The following is an 18,179-nucleotide window of genomic DNA, read 5'->3' on the forward strand; positions in this document are numbered from 1 at the left end:
TCCTTGTTAGAGAGGGGGTCTGATGTCCAAATGTATCCGGGTTTAATGAGTTGCAGTTCACTGGGGACCCAGAGAGGACAAAAGAGTACCTGCTTGGTGAACCAAGAACAGTATATTGCTTGTTTCCTGGATTCTATACCATTTAAACAATGTAAAAGTTTTTCTTTTGTGAGATCTTTCTATCCCTTGGAACTCTGAAATGGCATATGTAAATATAGGAAACAAGAGCTATGACATAAATGGACTAATCCAGTTGGCTATATTAATGATTTCCTTATGATAAAATCACTAAACTCTTCAAAAATGATTTTGCAAGACCAGCAGACATTCATCTCTCTATTGCAAATGAAGATGGAATAAATCTAGAGAAACTCTTCTCATAGGTCTGCAGATATAGGATGGCTAATCAGGTGAACAATCTTTTAATAATAATAAACTAGGGAATTAGGTCACCATATTGGATTGTTTTATTCTGTCAGATACTTACTAATGGCAAGAATACTTTGTCTTGCAGGGCATATTTCAATGAAATGGCAAGTAAATGTGATTTTGTTTTTTGGTTTTTTTTTGATTTGTGAAATCAAAAGTGAGAAATTATGTATCACGAAATTGTGAATAGCAAAGTGTCAATTTACATATGGTCAAAGAATATAATTTTATATGAAATATAAAGGGTATAATGTCTATATAAGAAAATGCATGGCAACTAAAGCAGTGTCAATGCTTTAAGAAACACCAAGTGTGTGTCAGAAGCTAAGCATTAACTTGGCATTAAGTGTCATGAAAAAAGATTTTTTCCTCTGCAATATTTTGAAAGACTTTTCTGTCACTCAAAAAAGTAAGTTTTTTTTTTTCCTGCCAGTATTCTAGAAGTAAATTCAAATGCAATTAAGGGTATGAAAAACTTTTCTACTATTATTAACATAAAAATTAACTACAAAAGAAAATGCTGCAGTAGTTGAAGTCAACACACAACTTCTGAGATCTTATCCCATTCTAAATTTCACACTGAAATGCATGCCCTTTTGTCATCCATTATTGTAGAAGGATCTGTTCATATGAGCTAGTAGGTGGGAGATGTGGAAATACTATGTCTCCTGCTCTGTTAATTTTCTGGGTTTGGTAAAGAAAAACTCATTTTCTTTGGAGATGATCAAATGCTTCCCATACAATTCATGAAAGCCTCAAACAGAACATTTGGGCATATATTCATCTGCCCTCAAGGACAAAATGTAACTATGCATTACTTGGAAGTTTCTTTCATCTTTGGAATTATAATAGATTTTTTTTTACCTTTTCCACACAGGAATATGTTATGATGGTTCAGGAAAATGACATATTAGATGCATAATTATTATGAATGATCACTGTGGAATAAGTAAAATAGATAAGCCCCTCACTGATCTGATGCCCTACCTGTACATCTTTTATCGGACTAAATATTTTAATTGTGGCAACGTCTGTAACAGTTATTTTACAAAGAAATACATAAGATTGATTTTTAGAAAAAGGGAAACACATATTCTCTAAGTATAGAGAAGAATGATACAGTGGTCATTTTTTAAATATTGATTTCTTAAAAGAATGTATATTTGTGTTTATTGAACATAGAAAAGAGAATTTTTAAGTTATAAGTGATATAAATTGCTATGGCTTTCAGCTAGGGAAAAAAACCAATATTTTTCCCCAAATATTTTACATTTAAATGTTTGAGCATCCTAGAACAGGACAGCTCAGTTTTTTCTGGAATATGTCTATTTTTCTTAATGATATATATTACAAGCAAGTGTCACAGTGAGTTCAACTCACTTTTAAAATTCTTAGGAGATTACAAGATGGAGAGCTACTTAAACACCAGGGAAGAAACCTCAATTATTCAGAAACAACCACCTTTTTTAAAAGCTTCATCTAAATGAGGATTTTTGTGTAATGTAAATGAACTCCTTTTACTAAAAGTAGACGTTCACCATTGTTATTAACACTTTACCCCCAGGAGGTACAATTGCCCCCCCCCCCATGCTAAGTAGTAACACAAAAATGCACAGCGATTGTTCTTCTTAGAAAAAAAACTGATGTATTCAATTTGTATTTATTTTATTATTTTGCAAAAACACTAGAACAAAAAGAAAAAATACACCATATAAAGTTTCACTCTACACAAAATTAGGCTTCAGAAAGAACTGTTTTCCAGGCTGCCAGATGTTTTTCCCCTTTATAATAAGTTAACAGCAGTGATATATCAAGGATAGAGAGGAATTCACAAATGTATTAAGTCTCCTGCTGCCACTTTAGTGTGTGTGTGTGTTTTTTTTTTTTTCTTAGCAAATGAATAAAATTTGTATTTGGTATCTTCTAACTGAAAAGCTATTCTTAAAGATACAGACATTGTTTTTCCATTAGGCTAATTTGTGTTACTCCATTTGCCTCAACCTGTAACTGACAACCAAGGAAAATGAAAAGATTTGCTCTTGCTTGCTTTCATGAGAAAATACTACTTAAAATGAATTTGTTAAGGTTAAATTAGTCCCATAATTTTCCAGTTCTTTTGACGTGGCTCCTAAAAAGTTATCCAAGATTTAAAAAAAAAAAGTCATCCAAGATAAAGAGACGTGTTGATAAAGTCTGGAAGCACAAGAGGGAACTCTCTAGGCAAGAAATCTCACCATCCCAGTGCTGCTTGGTGGTTTGGCACTGGAGAGTTAGAGATGGAAACACGCACACGTATGCTCACACACACATGCACAGGGGGCCCTTGCACACACATACAAATACAGTGTATACACACAATATCCCATCGAGCAGATTCTCCTACTGTTATTTGGAATTTCTTTAACAAATATCATGCCACACCAAAATGTGGCTAAATCAAATGTGTTAGAAAAGAAGTGAAAAGGAAGGTCAGCCTCTTTCCTGGAAGGAGTCTGGTGTCTGAAGCCCTTTGCAGTTCTAGTATCAGATCAGTGAAGGTTCTCTTGCCCACTCCTACCATTCTTGCCCATTACTCCTCAAAATGAGGCTAATAATAGCCCCAAGCCTTCACTTTGGTTTTACACATCATCTATTGGATTCCACCTGTAAATGCTTCAGAGACGCCTGGGCAGGAGCCAGGAATATGGGCTGTTATTAAGTGGCATTAAAAGCTCAGAAAATCACTGGACAGAGAACAGGTCAGTATCATTCTCAATGCAATCTTGATCTATTGATCAACACCATAAATATTGGAAGATTAGTTGATGTTAAATTAAAGTTAGGGCAAAAACATCATATCTTCTTAATAAAAGAAGTGAAAACTTGTGACAAAACATACTCACAATTTCAACATCCCTAATTGCTTTTCTTTTAATCTGGCTTACTCTAGGAGTAAGATGCTATCTTAATGATCACTGCTGTTTTACACATTTTAATTAATGTTTTAAGTGTTGTATTTCTATCCTGAGGCAATTTTATAAAGGAAACTATTTTCAACAAATAAAACACGTTACCCCAGCAGCTCTTCATCTTAGGTGGCTGCACGGGTGGAATTGAGAACGGTTCCCTTACCCTCATGCATGCCGAGAATACTTGTTATGAAGTGTAGCCAGGGCCAACATGCTAATGGATGTAGCTGAGGAAGGGCTCTGGCTGAGACCATCCTTTCATGTCGCTATGGCCCTGGTCACCAAAAGCCTGCCCTGGACTTCCCATGACACAAAGCCATAGAATAGAAAGGGGAAGGTAAGAGGCAGGCTTTATTCTAGAGCCGAGGCCAAGACAAGTTTCAGTGAGGTGCTTTTTGGATATGCCTGGCACAGAGTGGACACTCATTAAATGTTCAACTGAGGTTAAATCAGTTTGATACAGGGCAAAGGGGAGGAAAAAAGGAGACAGAGCACTGGGGTTAAAATTGCTGTGTACTAACGTAGTATTAAATGTGCTGTTACTAATGAGCAGTCGATTGTGTATCTGATAGCAAATATCTTAGATCATAGTATCTATCTATGAGTTGTATGGCTTAACTGCCTTTCATTTTTTAAAAAAGATATTTATTTATTTATTTATTTATTTATTTATTTATTTAGAGAGAGCGAGAGCACACAGCGGGGAGGGTCACAGGGAGAGAGAAAGAGAGAATCTCAAGCAGACTCCCAGCAAATTGCAGAGTCCCGCGGGGGGCTGGATCCCACAACCCGGAGATCATGACTCGATTGGAAATCAAGGGTCCAATGCACAACTGACTGAGCCATCCAGGCACCCCTGGAAGTTTTTTCCTAATTATATTTATTTTGTAATTAGGGAATTTGTCCTACCCTAGAAACTGAGATCCACATGCTAATGAGGGAACAGTGAAAAATTGAGAATTTCAAGTGAAATGAAAATCTCTTTAGGCTGGGAACCAACTTACCAGAGTCTGACATCCTTGTAGCTTATAATAAAGGTATCACTTCCAGTTAAGATTTGTGGTGCTCATCCCGGACCTCAGACTTGATCTTTAAAGAACATCAAATATGACAAATTAACTTTGAGAGAAATATATTTAATGACTAGTTTGCTGACATCCACAGGTAAGGCAAAGAAAATTGCCAGTTCTTAAAAACAAAACAAAACCAAAAAAACACCACTATTTTGCATCTGCTCTCCCTCCTCAGCAGCTGCCTGGAGGGCCTGGTTCCGCACGTAGGGGAAGGAGTCCTTCAGGATGAGCCCTGCACCCACGCCTGGGGACCCTGGGCCATCTATCTGGAGCCAACACAATGGGCCAGAGGAGTCTGCTCCTAACTTGTTAAAATGCTCTGTTTGTATCTAGTGAGATAAATATTTACTTCCCTTAACCTTTACTTGTATATGATGATTTTACTCGAAGGGTGGAAAAAAAAAAACTGCTTTGCAGAAATAGAAGTTTTCTGTTAAATGCCCAGAGTTCAACGTTAAAAACAAACAACCACCCAAAAACCCCACAAACTCTATATAATGAACATCTCATCCGTTATTACAGAAGTAGTTCTGCTTCAATTTCTCCCTTTCCTGCTTCAGGAGTGTTTGCGAAAGGCCAGTAACTACCCTGAATGTCTATAAAATGGTATCAAACACAAACCAGCATTTAAAAGACACGAGCTCATGTGAAACACTGAACAGAGCATTAATTACTTGTTAAGAGTAATTAATGAAAATGACTGAATTTAAACATGTTCAAAGACTTGGAAAAGACTCATTCCGAGTTTCCTCCCAAACACAAATCCAAAATATGAACTTGTATTTGATGTTTGATGTCTGCAGCCTAGACTCTAGTTTAAACTTGTTACATAAGAAAGGCAGGGCTATAGAGTTATTAAGTGCACATTCGAAAAATATTTTAGAAAATGTAATGAGTTAAAGTCTCCTACATTTTTGTAGTTGTGAATAGTTTACTATTGAATGATTGCCTTTCTTGATCACAGCATTTCATAACCAGTTTACATGTGATTAAATTGATCTATCAGACAGTTTTCAGAATACATTTTCTGGTTTGGTAACAGAAACAATTCTTTTTTCTGTCCCTCTAAAACCTTGTTATTCAAAATGTAATCAGTGCACCAGTACAGCATCTGCATTGAGGCTGTTAGAAATGCAGAATCTCAGGCTCTAGCCCAGAGCTTCTGAATCAGAAAAGGTATTTTAGCAAGCACTCTAGATGATTTATGTGCACACTGCATTTTGGGAAGCACTGATCTAAAACACAGCTACACATATTTCTTACAAAGGCAAGATGGGATTTTTAATTCTCAGAACTAATTATTAAAGTTAAACCAAAAATATTTTTAAAAATTCCAAATTTTAAACTTTTAATTTTTAATCAATTCAATATGAGTATAACAGACTTTTAATGCAACTCTAATTTTTTTCCTAGAAATCCCTCCATACAGTTGGAAGTTCATCATAATAGTCCCAAACAACATATAACAAGCAAATCACAAGTTATAGAATAAAAGAAAAATTCTTGATGACAATTATTTATAGCAACAGCAAGTTTTCTCTGATACAATATTTTTTAAATGGGCCAGGTTTATTATTTTGCCCTCATTTAGCAAACACTTTGTGCCTTGTACACGGTATTTTCAGAATTCATGATAACAGAATTATGCTGTAAGTCCTTCGGCAAAATTGCAAAAAGTTTTGTTCAGAACAAGAGTAACCTCTACTGGATTGCGATTGTCTTTATGGAAGTCCAAAACAAAATTCAGGGTTTGCTCATTTTTACAGAGAAAGAACAACTGCTCTGTTTATTCTGACATAATCCCCCTTCATTTTCTAAAATAAACTAAAACTCCTAATGAATAATATCCTTGTATCCTGAAGAACACATTATTTAAATGATAATTGAGAACTGTAATATAGCATTTTACTGTCAAATCATGAAATCAGATTTATTTGGTTCACTTATATGTGCCAATTACACATTTCAACCTAAATTTAAATATATAATGCATCATCTTCAAGCCTTTAAAAATAAGCTTCAGGGGGGGCGCCTGGGTGGCTCAGTTGGTTAAGCGACTGCCTTCGGCTCAGGTCATGATCCTGGAGTCCCGGGATCGAGTCCCGCATCGGGCTCCCTGCTCAGCGGGGAGTCTGCTTCCCCCTCTGACCCTCCTCCCTCTCATGCTCTCTGTCTCTCATTCTCTCTCTCTCAAATAAAAATAAAATCTTAAAAAAAAAAAAAAAAAAAAAAATAAGCTTCAGGGGAAAAAAAAAACTTAAAGGACAATAGTGGTCTGAAGATTTATTCATTTATTTCTTTTTCCCAATTTTTTGAATTTCCCAAATATTTAACAATAAAGAATTTATTACTTCATAATAAAAAAAACCTTTTATTTTAAAAAGAACAGAAAATTGCTTCATCTCTAGGTAAAACTACAAAATAATTGCATATTAAAATACAATGTGCATTTCTGATTAGGGTTCTTCTCATCTGCAAACTGTCCATAACATCAAATCTTTTAAATATAGAGATGCTTAAATGAGAGTCAGTTAATCAGAGGCAAACTGCCTTATGTAATTAAACTTGTTAAGCAGTTATGTAAAGTTTAACCAGCAGTGGTAATAAAATGCATAACAGTCTGTCCACTCTTTCTGACTTTGTAAATTATATATTCTTGATGACAGGATGGAGAAAATTCAAAAAAAGAGAGTGAAACCACAAGAAAGTATATATTTATATACTTTCAAATATAAACAAGAAAGTTATATATATAAATATGTATATATATATATGCATATATATATATATTCTTCAAAGAAGAAAGCATAGTTTTGATTATAGTTCCCCTACTCAAAAACCTTCAACTGTCACCATTTCTTATTGAATAAATTCTAAACTCTCAAGTTCAGCTACAAAGTCTTCCATGATTTTGTCCCAAACAATCTTACCAGGTACTTCCCATTGTTTGCCATCTTCTCTTCTCTTTACTCCAATCAAACCAAACCATTTGCTAGTTCCCTATATAATCTGAGTTTTTCATTCCACATTTATGTTCACACTGTTTCTGTTGATTGGCATGTTCTCTCTCCAACGCTACTTCACCCCCTCACCATAACCCCAACCTGCCAGGAAAAATCCTATTCTGTCAGTTAGGAGGCTTATAGCTTCCTGTAACAGAATAGCCAACTAACTGTGCCTTAGACAATACAGATATTTATTATCTTACATAGCAACAAGTTCTGAGATAGAAAGAGCCATATGCTTTTATATCATTCTACTTCGCTATCTTCATGTTGGCAATTGTCTTCAGGCTTGTTTCCTTATAGTCACAAAATAGCTGCCACTGCTCCTGGCATCATATCCTCACATATCTATGCCAAAAGGAATAGGGAGGGGAATTCCTCTCATCTATCTTTTTTCAAGGGAAAGGAAAACCCTTTCCAGCATGCCAATCTCTGTTTCAAAGAAGGTGGGAAATGTTAGCATCTAGCATTTTCAGGCTCCAACATGGGAGGTGGACTGTACTGTCCAGGGGGAGGAACAAGGAATGGGATGGCTGTTATGTAAACAACCAGCGGTTGCCTCTTGTCCTCCAAAGCCCAGATCCAATGACATTGACTCCATTAAGCCTTCTCCAAGTCATCCAGTAAAAGTAATCTCTCCTTTGGTTTTGCACAACACTGTGTATCTTTTATATTCACATTTTTCTTTGTATCACAATGATCTGTGCTTGCCTAATTTTAACTATGAGAACACATAGACTCTATCTTCTTAATCTTTTATTCTTCATATCCTCTAGCAGAGTCCTTGACCCTTAGAAAGTCTTGAATAAATATTTCCTGAACTGAAAACCTCACTAATTTGAACCACAGATGATTCACTTTAGATACCGGGGGAGAAAGAAAGAACCCAAAATGAAATTTAGGACTTTCACCATATTGGCAATTAATATAAACTCTGCTTTTTCTTTTTTTAAAGATGTTATTTATTTATTTGACAGAGAGAGAGAGTGAGAGCAGGAACACAAGCAGGGGGGAGTGGGAGAGGGAGAAGCAGGCCTCCCGCGGAACAGGGAGCCTGACACGGGGCTCGATCCCAGGACCCCGGGATCACGACCTGAGCCAAAGGCAGATGCTTAACGACTGAGCCACCTAGGCGCCCCTAAACTCTGCTTTTTGATAAGGAAACCATATGGGTAAGAGTCAGAAACAAAGTTAAAAATATAGAGGGATTGATGTTATCCTCTCTATTGACAAAAGAGAAGAAAAAAAAAGAAAGAAGAGAGAAAGAAAGAAAGAAAGGAAGAAAAGAAAGGAAGAAAGAGAAAAAAAGAAAAGGTTCCCAGAAAATGTGCTATCTTCTAAAGAAGACTGGTACACTTGCTACTGGGTGAAGTTAGGCTCCCAAGGGCTCATCCTAACAGGGTCCCAGACTCAAGCCAACTCAGACCAAAAGGTTTAGGGCTGCCTACTAGGGATGGAGGACTAACGAGCTAGAAGCATTCTGAGTTGCTAAGGATTTCATAGAGAAAGGCTGACATAGCACTTGTGAACTTTAAATATTTAAACTTTTAAGAGGAACAAATTTACCTCTACTGAGTTTTCTGCCACTCACAGCTGAACCTAATCCCAATTAATGCATTCGTTCTCTCCTGGAGACTATCTTAACTTGCCAGAGTCTTTGGAGGTGGTTAGGGAGTCCAGAAGCCATTGCCAGTAGGAAAGTCCTCTTGAGTCCAGCCTCAATCCAGCTTGGAACTCAACTCAGCTTGAAGATTGGCCAAAACTAGTTCCATCTAGTCAAGTACCATACACTGTCTGCACTCACTTCTCTTGATGAAATACTGGCAGAGTGTCTAGTTACTCAAGCAAAACGAAGGATAGTAACAAATTGTCAAAGATCCTAAACATCAACATTGCTGACTGTGTTTAGTAAAATGCCATTTTTCTCTACCTCTGAACTGAAAGAATTAAGTTGGGCCTTCCCAATGCCGGAGCAACTGACCTCCATCCAAGGGGTAGATGAGATACGTGGAAAAATCTGACTTAACGGTTCTTTGCTTTTATTTCTATTGCTACATCTTTTACCAAAGATCATCAGACTAACATTATGGCAACCTACACAAGCAAAACAGTCAAATGTAGGGGAAGAAAAGTCAAGTCAATCTAAACATGCATTTTGTATTTTATCCTAAGAGTCAAGTTCATTGAAAAAGTTGTTTCTTTGGACTGAGCAGTGATTTTGCTGATATGAGCAGTGATTTTGCTGATATGACCAGTGAAGTCAGCTAAAATAATAAGCCTGTTTTATACATAAAGATGCAAGTTATTTGAAAAATATCCTTATTGCAGTCCACAGTTTATAAAGGTAGCAGAGAAGTCCCTAAAGCGAGGCCTTGCTAAAGACACTAGGATTAACACCCTGGCAGACACACAAGAAGGGCAGGAATCCTTGTTCTCAGCTTCTCCACCCAGAGGGCAATTGTCCAGCCAAGATTAAGTTGAAAAGACATGACAAATTATTCTAAACTCTAACAGAATTTCACAACCATCTGATTCAAATGGAAATGCAGACCTCAGATCAGATAACTAAGGTCAAAACATTAAAAAAAAAAGGCTTGAAATGTCTGATTTATCTACATTGGTTTTATTATACCGATGTTCAGAATTGTCCAAAACTAAAGTTCACTTTGTGGAAAGCATTTCCCAAAAGTAGATGCAGCCAATAGTTTAAAACCGGTCATTTAAAGTCACGAAGGAAATCTGTGAACCCACTTAGATATTGAAAGTAAAATAGTGACACTACTCTTTTTTCTAAAAGTGATTCTTTTATAAACTACTGTGATTTATTATTTTTTTAATTTTAGATTTGCAAATCTAAAATACATTGAAATGTAGTGATTTTGTGTTTAGAGTTGAACATCAAAATATAAAAAACTAGGGGCACCTGGGTGGCTCAGTCGGTTAAGTGTCTGCCTTCAGCTCGGGTCATGATCTCAGGCTCCTGGGATTGAGCTCCACATGGGGCTCCCTCCTCAGCAGGGAGCCTGCTTCTCCCTCTTCCTCTGCCTGCCACTCCCCCTGCTTGTGCCCTCTCTCTCTTGCTTTTTCTCTGTCTACTAAATAAATAAAATCTTAAAAAATAATAATAATAAACTAAAGACTTGGAAATTGAAATTAACTTAGGTGGGTCACTTACCCAAGAATCCCATATACTATCCTTGTTAAGGAGAGAAATGTATTATATTCTTAATTTCTCTAAGAATATAAAGCATTGTGGTTATTGTGGTACTTGTGAGAAACAATATAGCACAGTGGTTAAGATGTGGACTCTGGAGCCAGATTTAAACTTTAAGACCTGGGGTTCAAATCCTAGCTGTACCACTTACTAGTTGTGTGAACTTAAGCAGATTGTTTAACCTTCAACATTGACTCACTTTCCTCATCTATACCACGTTGTTCCATTATGTCCCATTAAAAAGACAAAATGATTTAATATTAATATAGCACTTAGAATGGTGCCTGGGGCATATTAATTTGACATAATGAATTATGAAATATGTCTCTTATTAAATAAGAATCATTTCCTTAAGTAATACAAAATGTCTCTGCGGTACATAATATAAAGCTAATTTAAAACTACCCTACCTATATGTGACCAATTTACTCTAAAAACCATTAGAACATACAGGGTGCCTGGGTGGCTCAGTCAGTTAAGCGTCTGCCTTTGGCTCAGGTCCTGGGATCCAGCCCCACTTTGGGCTTCTGGCTTAGCAGGGATTCTGCTTTTCCCTCTCCCTCTGCCCCTCCCTCCACCACTTGTGCTCTCTTTCTCTCTCTCTCAAATAAATAAAATCTTTTAAAAAAAAAAAAAGCATAATACCACCCAAAGTTTAATTTGATTAGCCAACATTAAATTACTAAGATTGCAGATTTGTTCAAGCAATCTCTCTGGTAAATTCATTCTCATTAGAACATCTATCAAAGGATGGAAGAGAAAAAAAAAGGGTAGAGTATGGAATGCTCTGACTGTTACGGATAGCCACTCTCCATTCATTCCTTCAGAGGTCGGAACAACTGGCCCTGAGAGCTGACCTGCTAAGTAGTGGCAGCATTTTTAGACTTGACCAGGGAAGTTTTTAATTTTTTTTTAAATTTGAGTGAAAAACCAATATAAAGGATCCTCTTACCTAACTACTGAAATTGTCACTTGTCTGCTGTCTCTCCCTTCATCACTGTCAGAGATTATTCTTCCTGGAGCAAAAGGGTAGTAAAGAGGTCTGACTCCATTTTTTTTAATATTTGACCTCTGACACTTTCAAGCCCCACTTCTCACTCTTCCTCTCTTGCCCCACATCTGCATAAACCAATAAGAAGACCCCAGCATTCCTTCCCTTGGTGGGGGGGGGGCGGCGGGGAGGGAGTCCAAACAAACTTTGGGAACCCTCACCCTGGCCCCACCCCCTAACCACAATAAAAATCAGAGATACTCTCTGCCTAAGCCATTCTAGACCAGTTTAGATGTCTGCTCTCTCCAGGAAGTCCCATTATGTAAGTAATAAACCTTTTCATACTCTCTTGGGGTTTGTGTGTGGTGTCATAAATCTTAAAACCCAAACCAATTGAGGGTGGGGAGGTTGATCCCAGCCTCCGTGGGGCAACCAAAAACAACTGGAGCAGCAAGCAGTGTTGTGTAGTTGATGACCGCATGACCACCTTTGAAGGGAGTCTTCCTTCCTTTGCTCTTGGCTTACTCACTGACTCTGATGCGAGCTGGGGAGCATGCACTTGGAACCACACTGTTGCCTGTTGTCAAGCTTATGCTTTGAGTTGTGCGTGGCAGTGCTGCCTCTGCTGAGTCCTAGAGTTTCTGTTTACAGATTTAACCTAAATTGGAAGTTTCAATAATTAGAGTTTAGGTACAGGATTATGGGATTGGGGTTGGGGTGGTGTCACAGATCTCCTTAAAGTGGTGCTAGGTCATGTGTCTTGGCCCAGATCGATCAGTATGTCTTGGACTGAATCATGTGTCCCAATTCTATGACCTACACTAGGCTCTGGGGGACAGCTCTTACCCTGTGACCATTGGTTGTATAGATCCCACTCTAGAGTGCTCAGGGGAAGACTGATATTCTATGCAGTATACAAGCCCATCACATGGCCACTTGTGGGAGGAAGAGTCTTTACAAATTTTACTTCAGTTCATTTATGCTGTTACGTGCAAATTGGCCTGCCTTGAATAGGGTCCCCTCCAATGAAAGGCTCTAGAATCTGTCCAAAGTACATTATAATAGGCACTCCCATTAATGTTTTCCAGGGACTCCTTCACTTAGAGGCATTAGCAACCTCCTCTCATGCCTCCTAGAGTCTCTGGCCCACCTATGATGACAGTAAGTTGCCCATGAGCCTCTCCTATAAGAAGCTGCCCTCCTTACCTCCAGCTACACACCATTTGAACATCAACTGGTGGCTGCATGTTGGGCTTTTCTGGAAACAAAGGCCCTCAGTCCATGACTCTCCACACCCAGCTGCCCCCTATGCCTTGGATCACTGAGGCAGCACCCAGCAGACTGGGCACAGTCACAGAGGTCTCCTTATTAAAATGGAAATGGTAAGCGACAGCGATGCAAGATGGCAGCTACCACAGGCTCGGGAGTAAAAGTCCCTTGCAATTTTCGACTGTTGGAAGAACTGGAAGAAGGCCAGAGAGGAGTAGGAGATGGCACAGTTAGCTGGGTTCTAGCAGATGATGAAGACATGACACAAGATGGACAGGGATGATAATTGGGCCTCCAAGAACAATTTATGAAAACCAAATATACAGCCTTAAAATAGAATGTGGACCTAAATACCCAGAAGCACCCTCCTTTGTAAGATTTGTAACAAAAATTAATATGAATGGAGTTAATAGTTCTAATAGAGTGGTGGACCCAAGAGCCATATCAGTGCTAGCAAAATGGCAGAATTCATATAGCATCAAAGCTGTCCTGCAAGAGCTCCGGCGCCTAATGATGTCTAAAGAAAACATGAAACTCCCTCAGCCACCTGAAGGACAGTGTTACAGCAATTAATCAAAAAGAGAAACCACAGACCCCCCCCTTCCCCCCTATTCGATTTAAGCAGTCATTTTCCACAGTAGTACATTTTCTAGATACGTCTTATAGACCTCAAAGTACTGGAAAGAAAGCTCCCATTCAAAGGCAATTTATCTTAAGATACTCTAAAGGATATTAATTTTTGTCCATTTGAAATATGTAAGTTGTGCTATAACAAAAAATAAATAAATAAATAAAATGGAAATGGTACTTACAAGATAGAGCCAAACCTTGGCCTTCTGTAGGAGGAATTGGCTTCCCCGGACCTTAGTCTCTTGCCAGATGTAATGGTGCTACAGAAAGTCATTCCTCTCCCAGACCCACTGGCCACCTGAAGAAAGTATGTGTGTATTTGATTGAAACTCAGGATGAACTGAGTAATCAAAAAAGGGAGTTCATTTACTTCACCTATGGTAAGATCACCATAACATGTGATGGAGCCTTCTAGGTAGCGAATGCTATCTCCAATCAGGACAACCTTGATTAAGGACAAGACTCAAGGGTCAGCACAGTTGGCCAAACTTTATGCAGTCATCTTAGCAATAGACGATGTTTGGCCAAAAATTGGTCCAATGTGCCTGTTTTTACAGAATCTTGGGACATTACCAATTATCTGGCCACTCAGACTAATGGCAATAACAACTCCTTATCCAAGGTTACCTCTTTTGGGCTAGAAAAACTGTGGGAATTTCTTGCCTCAGATACCCACAATAAAAATCAAGGTCACGCATGCCTGTCCATATTAAAGCCAAAATAAAAGGCTTCATCTTATTCCTTCCGGAGTGCCAGACATTACTGATGTTCTTCCACCAAGGCATGTATTTCTCTCCTCAAAGTACACACCACAGACTCCTGAATAAGATATCCAATGAAACTCCAATAAACCTTAATGGCCACATGCTCTAAGCCTCATAGGGAGTCATAATGGCTTACTTAAATGAGTTCAAAATCAATTAAATGAGACATAGCACATTTCAGCCATCCATCAAACATCAGTGGTGAATTATAATGAATCTGACTCCATTTGTGATGTCTGAATACTGACAACGTTCAAGCCCCATATCCTCCCTTCCCACTTTTTGCCCCACATCTGGGCAAGCCCATAAAAATACCTGAGTTTCATCCCTTGGCATCTGCTGGGTAGTTAAAGCCACAGAGACCCAGAACCCTCACTCTGGCCCCACCCCCTAATCACTATGAAAAGAAAGCCATGCCCTGCGCTCCCAGAAAATCCCATTATGGGAGTAATAAGCCTTTTCATACCCTCTTGATGCATGTGTGTGATCATCGGTCTTGATATTCAAACTAATTTGAGGAGGAGGTATTTTCTTACTCTCTTGAGGACAACCACAGTTGTGTGTCTCACCCTCCTGCTCAGAGACCTCCGATAGCTCCCCCACTGTCCACTGAATTAAATAGAAACTCTTTATCATAGCTACAGATTTACCTTTCCAGTCTCACTTTCCACCATACTCCTTATAAACATAATGCTTCAAACGTTATTGTGGCCAGAACACACTAGGTCTTTAATTGCCTCCATTCTCTGTGCTTATGCTGTTCCCTCTGTCTTGAGTTTTCTCTTCCACTCACCATCTCTATTTGCCCCTTCTTCAAAGTCATCTTAAAAGCGAACTCTTCCATAAACCCTTTTCTGAGTCTTTCAACCAGACAAACCCTCTTCCTGCTTTGAACCCTGTACCACACTGTTTGAATCTCTGGTAGTGCTTTATCATGTTCTACCCTATAACATAGTCATTCACATCTTATTGCTCCTAAAGCTCAAGGGTTGAGACCATGCGCCCTGGAAACAGACATGAATGAATGAATGAATGAATGAATATCTCACATCTGATTCTTGCTACCTAGTTGCCAGTGGGCAAGTTACCTCTCCTCGCTAAGCCTCAAGTCCTTCCCAAATGAGAAGAAATAAAATCTTACATATGAAGGGTTTTGCCTACGTCTGATTCATACTCAACACTCAATAAAATGCTAGCTATTATCATACTTATCCTCTACTGGATCAGAAACAATTTTATGTCAGAAACTCATTTTTCAATCCAATGCAACAACAGTGCCTGGTATATAGAAAGTATTTAATAAATATCTATTGAATAAATGGTTCATAGGACTTCACTGAAATTTTAAAGTAAATTAACAGTAAGATTAGGACAATTAAATCACATGCATGGAATCTAAATCAATTCTAAATATGCAGATACAAATCATCTAAAAAGAGTAGAATTCAGGCAAAGACATAGGTTTGTCTTGAAAACTGCTTGCTAACTTGTAACTAGCTAAATTAATTTCCAATATTCCTCCACACCCCACACCACCTCTCCCAACCCTGTAACCTATACATGTGTGCACATACACACACACGCACAGACATACACAGACACTTTCAACTGGGTTATGGGCTTAGCTGTTCCCTAATTTTGTTATTTTAACAAAAAGTAGACATTGTGGATTAAAAACAGTGACAAGTTAATTGGCAACTTAAGGTTTCTTTCTGTTCAAAATCCTGTTCACAGACCATTCAACACTCTGTAAAAAGTTTGATGTGAGATTTAAAATACATAGTGAACTATGCTGGTCTATGTTTAATATTCCTAATTTAGATAGACACCAAAAATATTTTTAGGGGTTAGAAAAAAGATATTATACCTTCTGATGCAGTAATTCTCCTTCAAGTATCTACTTGAAGGGAAAAATGAAAGCTGTAGAACACAGGGAGGTACAACACTGTTCATTAGAACCTTAGCTAAAATTTCAAAAATGTCCTATATGTGTAAAATATGTGATTGCCTGTGTACTTTAAAACCAGATATAAAATTGTTTTTAATGATACTGGGGAACGTTGACAACACTGGAAGTAAAAAGGCAAGATACAATGTGATATAAACAAATGGCAGTTTATCTCAATATTGAAGCCTTTTTTCTGTAGTGATAGGATAACTTATGGTGTTTTCCCCTGTATTTTTTAAATAATCTACAAGAAACATGCATGAGTTAATTTTAAAATGTCTCTTAAATGTTTAATAGCCATGTGATTGCCATGACCTGTAAGAATAACCAGAGAATGTCTAAGTGAAAGATAAAGTCCTCTTTGAAAACAGTTCACTAACTGTATTTTAATACAGACGCTATCTCATACAAAGAAATGTATATTTGCAAATTGACCCACCTAATGTTTCAGTCAGTCCAATTCTCCTGTGTGCAAATAGTCACCTTGAAATGTGTATCATGGTTCTCCCTGGGAGAAGACACAGAAGTAGAATAGGACTATGGGGGTAGAGAAGTAGGGAAATTTATAAAATTCCATTTTTAAAAAAAGCCTATCTTGATAACATCCTCAGGTTCTTTAAAACATATTATTAAATATTTACTTTACACAAAAAGTATTACAGGGAGTCCTATTTTAAGGCTCTACTTCCTTAGAAACAACTGTATTCTTACATTAACCACATTAAATTGTGAACCACATTAAACTTACATTAACCACATTAAACTGTGAACCACAAATAAATCCTATTATCATAAAATGTCCGCTAAACATAAACTGCATTTGTTTCTTATAAACATTTACATACAAGTTTGTGATAGAGTAATCGCAATCCTGAACCTTAAGCCATATTTTCATTTTAAATAGCAAAGCAAACCTAATTTCCCATGTGATACATTAAAAGGCACTCATGATAGATTTTTCTTAAAATTCACATAAGTGAGAAACCTTTTGTGATCTGTGGTATACATACTACAGTGAGGACACAGGGACTGTCATGTTTGGTCCTGCGTAGGTCAAGACAGTAAACTAACACATCACCAGCACTGCTGCCAGGATTTGGCCCATCAGCTCGCTGGTTTTCCTGCGTGGTAGAGATTTGCACTGATTTAGATTCCATTTGGTCTAGGCCCTCAAAGAATGGGTGCTAGCATGCACCTGGAGCAGGCACAGGCCGGGGGACTAGACCTGAGCATGCAAAATTGACCGTCTCCATGGTCATGAACTTGGTCTCATTTGTTTAATGTTCTCACCAGCTGAGCTAACTCATTTTTTTAAAGATAGAATTACACAAGCTAGCACAGCTTCCCAGAGTTTTATTTTTCTTTTCAAAAGAAATACCACCATTAAATTTCCAAAATAGTTCCTATCACAGACTCAGAGGAGCTTTATGGTAGTATGATTGCTATGAAAAAAATTATCTCAAACATATTTAAGGCGTATTGAGGGGTCTGAATTGTAGTAATTTTTAACGCAATGGAAGTGAAATTTAGATCAAACCAAAACATATTGAATGAGTGCAAAGCAAAAACGATAAAACTAATATATTCACAGCAATTGCCTTTTATATTAGACATGGGAACTGAAAGATCTGAAGGTAGGTAATTAGTAATGCCATCATGTGGCGAAAAGAGCATGAGAAAGGAGAGTTGGGAACCCTGAGATCTAGTCCTGCTTGTCATTATGTAACATAATGTTATGTCACAATTATCAGTTTCTTCATCTGTAGCCTAGAAAATTGGGCTTGACACATCTAAGAGCCCTTCCAATTTTGAAATACTGAGTTCTTACTCCTGTCAAAAGTATATAAATCACATATTAAATATTTTTAAAAATCTAGATTTTTTTAACCATGACCAAGTTAGAGCTGC

At 37.6% G+C, this 18,179-nt stretch overlaps 1 pseudogene; it reads left to right on the top strand.

The window, feature by feature from the left end:
* Nucleotides 1–13,051: 13,051 nt before the first annotated feature.
* LOC118527424 (ubiquitin-conjugating enzyme E2 variant 1 pseudogene) lies at nt 13,052–13,581 on the top strand (annotated as a pseudogene).
* Nucleotides 13,582–18,179: the final 4,598 nt, after the last annotated feature.

Source organism: Halichoerus grypus, chromosome 9, assembly GCF_964656455.1.
Source record: "Halichoerus grypus chromosome 9, mHalGry1.hap1.1, whole genome shotgun sequence".
Classification (NCBI taxonomy): domain Eukaryota; kingdom Metazoa; phylum Chordata; class Mammalia; order Carnivora; family Phocidae; genus Halichoerus; species Halichoerus grypus.